The sequence below is a fragment of the Catharus ustulatus genome, chromosome 1 (genome assembly GCF_009819885.2).
Source record: "Catharus ustulatus isolate bCatUst1 chromosome 1, bCatUst1.pri.v2, whole genome shotgun sequence".
Classification (NCBI taxonomy): Eukaryota; Metazoa; Chordata; class Aves; order Passeriformes; family Turdidae; genus Catharus; species Catharus ustulatus.
Window position 1 is genome coordinate 15,771,971 of NC_046221.1, and position 7,990 is coordinate 15,779,960.

Here is a 7,990-nt window from a genome sequence, read left to right on the forward strand (position 1 = left end):
TTAAGGAGATTAATAAAATTAGAAGGAAGAGCTTTTCAGGTAACTGAAGGTAGATTTATAATCTTTCCCCCAGTTTCCCTTCTATAAAATTAAGGTGTTCTCACCAGACAAGGGCTAGGGGTAATGCAAATGCTTATTGAGTGCCTGTATACTTCAACAATGAGATCCATGTCAAAATTGCAGGCTGCTAGGGGTCTTTGACCTTTTCTTTAAAAATGTTACACTGACTTTTCTTCTATTTTTTTCCTATAATGCCATTCTCCTTTCCCCCACCCAATTAAATGTTTTAGCATGGAAATCTGCATATGGAGACACTATTTAATATAGGCTCACTCCTTCATATTTGGGTTTAGTTATGGCTTTTATATATTACCAGACATAAGTAATAAGGTAATAAACCAATAGCTCTTTATAGACACATCCACATGTCTAAACAGTATGAGGGCTTCAGGATTATTATCACTTCAGGACTGGTACTCAATCGACAAGGAGCTGTTCAGGTATGCCGAACACCAAGCATTGCTTCCAGCTCTATCAGCTTTCTAATAGCTGAGGACTATTTCTCAGGTGAGCCTTAGCCTGCAGCATAGCAGGAATTTCTCTCTGGAGCAATACATCACATCCTAAACATCCCACATCCCTCAAGCACATCCCACAGTAGTGATCCCTGCATTGTGTAGGTCCGCTTGTTTATACCAGCACCTGGGGAATGAGGTCAGGGAAATGAACTGGGTTAGAAGTATCCTGGGAGGGGAAGATTACTGCTCTAATCTGGTTGCCTGAGCAGCTGTGTACTCAGCAACCGAGGCTGGAGGTGAGGGGGAGGGAATGAAAAATGGATGGTGGGAAAATCCTGTGCTAGTAGCACAAGCCCCAGGGTTTGGCAGGTCAGCACTGAGCCATGGGATTTTTGCAAATGGTTTGCCTCTGTGTTGATTACTGGTGTTTCCTCTTTTTCTCTTGAGGGAATACTGAGACTCATGCTAAGCTGCAAAAGAAAACACAAGTGCACAGGGAAACCCACTGCTCACTGATTGTGCTGGTTTTGGCTGGGGTAGAGATAATTTTCTTCACAGTAACCAGTCCAGGCTGTGTTTCAGCTTTGTGCTGAGAGCAGCGTTGATAACAAGGGACGTTTCTGTTATTGCTGAGTGGGGCTCACACAGTGTCAAGGCCTTTTCTGCTTCTCTCAGTGTCTCACCAGGGAGGAGGCTGGGGGTGCAGGAGGAGCTGGGAGGGGACACAGCTGGGACAGCTGAGCCCTGCTGACCCAAGGGATAATCCAGGCCATCCAATGTCATGCTCAATGTATAAAGCTGGGGGGGGGAAAGAAGAAGGGGAAACATTCTGGGTGATGGTGTGTGTCTTCCCAAGTCACCATTACATACATAATGGAGCTCTGTTGTCCTGGAGATGGCTGATCACCTTTAAGCCCATGGAAAGTGGTAAACGAATTCCTTGTTTTGCTTTGCTCGTGTGCACAGCATTTGTTTTGCCCTTTAGACTGTGCTTATCTCAATCCATGTGTTTTCTCATTTGTACCATTTCAGTCCTCTTCCTCATACACCAGAAGGGAGTGAGCAAGGGGTTGTGTAGGGTTTGGTTGCCTGCTGAGGATAAATCACAACACTAGTGAAATTAGGGAGCCAAATGTGCCTTTTATTCTTCTGGGCTTAGCAGTTTCTTATCTCAGGCTGTGACCCTGGAACTGAGAACACCATGGCACTCCTCAGCAAGGCTTCCTGATATTTGGAAGTTTGAGAGAAGCTGCAGTAGGAGTACAGAGCAGTTTGCCAGCCCTCCCTGTGTGCAGAGCTGAGCATTAGTCTCTTTGTTGGGACCTTGGGGAATGAAGTGCATTGTTCTGGCTAATTGGCAGAAGCAAAGAAACAGCTGGGGAAGAGTCACTGGAGGTGTGACCCTGCCACAGTTGGGAAGGCCAGGCTGTTTTTTTGGGAAGGACTGGGGTGTAGGGAGATGCCTGGTGCTGTGCATGACCAAAACTGGGAATATTTGCATGGCTGGGAACAGCTTCCCTTGGGGTTGCACCAGCTGCTTCCAAGGCAGGCTCAGACACCATGAAGGCTTTCTTTGCTTCCTATGTTTTGCTTTGCATCCCATGCCCAGGGACTTTGCAAATTCCCAACACAAGAGCACCAAATCACTGCTTGGAGCCCAAGTAGCCTTTTCTTTTCTTACAGGAAAGGCCCAGCAAGGTCCATTTCTAAAACTGTTACCATCCAAAGCTAACAATTCGGTCACGGTGAAAACAAGCCTTTATAAATTGTGTGCTGACCAAACTCAGCAACGCCCAGAAAAAATCCAGCCAGACTTTGGGAGTGGCTCGTTTTAGTCCCATGGGTGCACATGTGCTGCTCCAGGCTGGTGACCAGACACAGCCATACTGACAGATACTGGGGCAGGGTGACTCACCAGGAAGGAGGTGAGCTGCTGTGACAGCTTGGCTCACCTGCACCCACACCTCCTGGCAAGGCAGCAGCACGTGGCACCTGAGCAGGGAGGTGGCATGGCCACAGGGGCAGCCTGAGTGTGTCCAGGGGCAGGTGGGTCGGTGCAGAGAGAGGCTGTGAGAGGGAGGATGCTCCCAGAGTGAGGTGTGCAAGAGAAAATGGCTGTATCTGATCCTCATCAAAGCTACGTGCAATGGCAGCCTCTGGTCTCAAGTGTGAGCCCTGTTCCTGTAGGACCAATGCCAGAGGAGGGGTGTCCATGCACAGAGACCATGCCCCACTTCAGGCTGTGACATTAAGCATAGCTTTGCAAATATGAAAAAGTCAAATAATTAGTGATGTTTGCAAAGTTTAAATCCTTCCTGGTGCTCATAGCAGGTCACATGCTGAAGTGTTGTGCGGCCAAAGAAGGGCAGGAGATGGAAATGGGAGAAGGCAGGGAGGGACTCCAGGTGTGTGTGCAGCCCAGGAGGACAGGGTGGCAGGAAAGTGTCCATCAAACCCCCAGAGGTGAAGTGCCACAGAGTCGTGCTCAGCCTGGGGGCTTATCAAGGCTGCTGGCAGTGCAGAGGGTTGCCTTCTTTAACTCCCACAGGAAGCCAAGGTCACCTTTTCTCCCCCTTCTCTAATTTTTTAACCACAGTTGGCACCCAAGTATTGTGCAGCTGCTTGCTCAAGCTCTCCCCATCCCTGGAGGGAAAGAAAGAACACAAGGGACTCAGAAAACAAAAGGAAAAGAAAACAAAACTTGTGGGTTGAGACAAGAGCAGTTTAATAATTGAAACAAAGTAAAATGTGATAAAAACTGTGATTTAAAAAAAAGAAAATATAAAGCAAATGAAAAAAGAGTGATGTATAATTCAATTTCTCACCACATGCTGGCCAATGCCCAGCCCAGCCCTGAGCAGCAATTGACACCTTCTGACCAGCTCCTCCCAGTTTATATACTGAGTATGATTTTCGGTGGTGTGGAACATCTCTTGGCCCAGTTTGGGTCAGCCCTCCTGTGCTCCCTCCCAGCTTTTTGTGCTCCTCCTCCCTGGCAGATGATGAGACACTGAAAAGTCCTTGACTTTTGGTGTAAGCACTACTTAGCAACAACCAAAACATCAGTGTATTATCAACAGGAGTTTAATTTTAAATCCAAAACATGGCACTAAGAAGAACTTAGTAGTATCAGCTACTAAGAAGAAAAATAATTCTATTCCAGCTGTAACAACAACAGCTTGCTCCTTCAAACAAACAAAAAAACAAAACAAAACAAAACAAAACAAAACAAAAAAAAAAAAAAGAGAGAGAAAGAGAGAAAAGCAAACACAGTTTGCCCAAAGAGGAAGTCTACAAACCCCATGTGAATTTCCAGTGTAGGTCTTTCCCCTTTGTCAACTCCTCTTTTGCCTGTTCAAAATGCAAGTGAACAGGAGCATTGGTTCTGGTACAGGTAAGCTCATGGCAGTGCTGACCTGAGCAGAGCCTGTGTCTGTATCCCACCATCCCTGCAGATGCTCCTTCAGGAGCCTTTATTTACCAGTGGGACAAAGATCCTCTCCAACAAATTACCTTTTTCTCCTTAGTTTTTTTAAATGAGAATTTCCAAGCCTGACCTGGTGTCCCCATCACCCATGCAGCCTCCCTCCCATCTCACAGTGCTTGCTCTCCCTCTGCAGCTCTGGTCCCCCAGGTCACATCCTGCAGTGCCAGCCAGCCTGGTGGCCCTCTGGCACAGATGCAGAGGGACTTGTGGGAGGCTGGCACATGGATCTGCCTCTGCACTGGGCTACCAGCCCCTCAGATGGCATCAGCCAGAAGTGGCCCAGGTGGAGTTCAGGGACCCCTGGCTCCTTGTCCCACTGAGCTCCTGCCACAGAGCCTGGGGGTGGCTGGTTCCAGCTGCTGTCCTGAGCAGAGCCATGACCATGCCCAAGGATGACAGGAGCCCAGTGACACTGTGCCACCAAGCTGGTGGCCCCAGGACAGTCTGGACCCCTGGGAGCACTGGGACACTGGGGCTGGTTACTGTGAGGACCATGGCTGTACTTTCTTACAGAAATGGCAAGAGGCCAGCAAAGGCTTCCACTAAGGGATGTGTTTGAAAAGTGATCTAATGACCCCATGGGAGGAGTGGTCTAACTGGTTCCCTACCCACCCTGCAGAACCTCTGCATCCTTGTGGGTTTGAGTGTAGGTGGTTTTGAAAGAGCAGAAGACCAGATATCACTGTCTCAGGCAGAGTTGGCTGAACACCATGGCATTTCCAAGTACACACTGTGTTGTTTTCAGGGAAAATCAGACCATTTTCTGCGTAAGAAAGATATTTTAAAGGAAGCAACAAGTACCCTTTGAGGTTGAGTTGGTTCTTCCTTAGAAAGATGAAAATATCTTTGGCTACAACAAATCAGTAACTCATTTTGCCAAAAGAGCAATATTTCCAGGAAGGGAAATAAACCAAATAATGTGAAAAATATTCCTGAAGATCTGTCTCCCTTTCTGCACTGTTTTATGCAAACAGTGCCCCAGTCGGATTGTACTTTCCAGCCTTGCAGCAAGACTTTAATATTAACCATGGCATCTTCTCTTGGCCTTCTCTGCAGTATGTGTGAGTAAGTGCAGATTTGATAAGTCAGAAATTTTCTGGAAGGAGGAGGCCTCGAGGTGTCTCTGAGCACACATATCTCAAAAAGAGGTGTGGTATTTCTTTCTGCACCCATGAAATTTGTGAAAATGGGGCTAGAAGCATTCCCTCTTCCATGAGGGGAATGACTTCCAAAGCTAATTTGTCTGGTGGTTGCTGGGGCAGCACATTCACACCCCTGAAGTCAGAATTAGTGCATTGTCCCTGCACACCCCTCGTTCTGGCAAAGGACAGGAGGGACCACCCAGCAAACCCTCCATAGGAAGGTCTTAAGCAAGAACCACTTTCATTTATTTTCCTCCAGACACTTCTTAGGACACATGGGAAACCAAGCCAGCCTGTTGGGAAGGCTGCTGGAGATGGGCAGCAATAGAGACCTTTCATCATTTAGCTGCCTTGGAAAAAGAGGAAAATTCTGTATTTGTGCAAGGAAATACAGTGCTCCTTCCAAACTTTAGCTCTTTACAAACTTCAGCTGACTCCAGCTACTGTATGCTGGAATTTTGCCTTCCCTTAGACTCTGATGTTTTGCACGTCCAGCCTTTGCATGCCAGTAGATACTATTCTAGAATTTGCAATAGTGCTGGTTACAGGACTTCATTGTGACTTTTTGATCAGAAAAGCTCTTATTCATATTTAGGAAGTGTTTTACTGTTCTACTATGAGAAAAGTCATCATGTCAGAGTCAAGCTTCTCATAGGAATAATTTGTACCAGAAGCCATGCAGATGGATCATCTTCTCTGAAATGATGCTCTTGGTGTTGTATTTGTAAATGTTGTCCCAGCATGAGCACCTCTGCCCCTGAAAGACTGAGAAGTGAGGCAGAGGTTAGACACCAGGGAAACATGTCCAGCTATTAAATACGTGCCTGCTGAGGATGACTCGTCCCTTGCACATTCCCGGCCGGGTGCACCTCTCCCAAGCCCCTTGAGGGATTGATTATTCAGCTGAAGTCATGCACTGACTGTGACATAACAGTTTCAGACCAGAGTTCTGAAAGTACAAACAGCTGGGTGCATACAATTTCAGACACAAATTCAAGCCTAATTTATAAGGTTGCTTTAAGTTTGGAAATCTTTATTTTTTCAGACATGGGGATATATTTTCAAAGCTTGAATGGAGCAGCCCAAGTGTGACCTTGCAGTCTGCCCCATGTGGAGCTTGGACTGGAGATAGTTCCTGATCCATGTGGACCCAAACCCAGAGAGGAAGCAGAAGCAAGCTGGGCCACCCTGCTGCCCACTGACTCATGTTTTGGAGACACAGCAGAGGCTGACACACACACAAAAAAAAAAAACAGGCACAAAAAGGCAAAACTTGTCTCCCTTCAGCATTGGTCTTCAATCTTGCCTCTCTCTGATGTTCCAGAGCATTGGGATCTTTCCTCTTCTGTGCTTGATTACCTCAGCTTCCTACCTGAAGACCTCAGGAATGGATTTTATGAATTTCACTGTCTCAAGACACAGTATTTTTTATTCACAGTCCCTGCAATTCTCCCAGGTTTTTCCTTGGTACAGTAGTTGGCATAGATGCACTGTTAACCAAAATGTGCTGAAGAGCAGAAGTGCCCTGTACCCTGTGCTTGCCCTAAGACAGTTGCCCTGACAGTGCTGGGCTGCCTTGGATGTCAGATACTTTGGGAAGCCAGAGGTTTCAGGGTCAGGTCCTGTGCTCCCCACCAGCTGGTGCTGAGTGTGGCCCCCAGCACACCTCCTGTGGGGGCACCAGCACAGGGCTGTAATGCAGAGTCAGTGATTAAAGATTATTTCCACTTTCCAAGCAATGTCAGTGTCTCCACCTCATTTCCTCTCAGGACATGAGACAGTACATCCAAAACTGTTCCAGTGCCAGCGTGTGAGTCAAAGGCACCGGGTGATGCACGCACCAAATGGGGATGCAGAAGCTGAGCAGAGACACAGGATGTAGTCTGAGTCTGTTTATTTGCCTGGTGCACTTACTCATAATATCCATAATATCCATAATATAACTTTCTTTTTCATTGAAAAGAAGACCTTTTCAGGCCTTTAATTAGCACTGCCCACTTTTCAGGACACTAGCTAGCAGGTCTGTGTGCCATGCTGAGCAGGCTGGTGTTTCTCACTCTAAACCTTCAACTTCTCAAAGAAAAGGAACTGTACAGTTTGTGCTACCCTGCCCTCAGGGACCCCAAGACACATACTTTGCTAGGGTGATTATTTCATGTCCCTTGCCTTGCACCTGCCCACACCCCAGTCTGTATGGAGCTGTCTGGGCAGCACAACAGGCAAGCTGCCTGCTTCCAGTGAACCTGCTCCTGCAGCTTGCACAGAAGAGAAAGCTCTGGGGGGGACAAAATGGATGGAGTAAATGTGTGAGATAGAGACAAGAAATGGTTTAGAACCCTAAAAGATGAAAAGAATAGTCACCATTTTGTCTGACTTGTTGCATAAGACAAGCTAAAGGACTCCTTGCAGAAACTCCTTCAGCTCCTCTGCCCTGCTCTGCCCCTGGAGCAGGAGGGATGGAGTTAATGAGCAGTGAAGTATTTCAGAAATACAAGAAGACCCAAATGCCATGGCTGAAGGATCTCAGCTGTAAAAACTGGCCTCATGGAGCATGGATTTCTGCTGAGACATGGGAATGCAGGAGGACCTGCACTGAGCAGGGCTGGGCAGTGTGGGCACTGTGAGCACCCTTGGGCTGGGCAGGAGCAGCAGAGGCTCCTCTCCTGCCTCTGCTGATGGACAGTGGGAAGTGCTATGTCAGAAGGACCAGCAGCTGCCTGTCTCAGGTCCACTCCATGCTCCCAGCATGGTGCTGGCCACTCCAGGAGCCACACCCCTGTCTATGGTTTCATAGCTCCATGATTTTGGAGTCCCAGATCCAGTCTGCTCTCCTCCTTCTGTAT